The sequence below is a fragment of the Hoplias malabaricus genome, chromosome 1 (genome assembly GCF_029633855.1).
Source record: "Hoplias malabaricus isolate fHopMal1 chromosome 1, fHopMal1.hap1, whole genome shotgun sequence".
Taxonomy (NCBI): domain Eukaryota; kingdom Metazoa; phylum Chordata; class Actinopteri; order Characiformes; family Erythrinidae; genus Hoplias; species Hoplias malabaricus.
In genome coordinates, this window is record NC_089800.1 from 73,855,819 (window position 1) to 73,856,073 (window position 255).

Consider the following 255-nt stretch of genomic DNA (forward strand, 5'->3'; position numbering starts at 1 on the left):
ATAAACATTTATTTAACTCAAGTTGCAGTTTGAAGTAAACAAATATTTTCAAATGTGTATGCTCAAATAATCATTAAAATGTTTGCAAAGTATAACAGCATTGTGTGGTGTCTGGTGACTCCTGCTACCCATTTATTCATGTGTAAACAGCAAATTCATGACTAACGCTAGCAGGCAAACATTTAATGCTATTTACCAATATACATAAAACTACAAACATTAAATTTAGTAACATAAACTGGCAGTATATTGGCT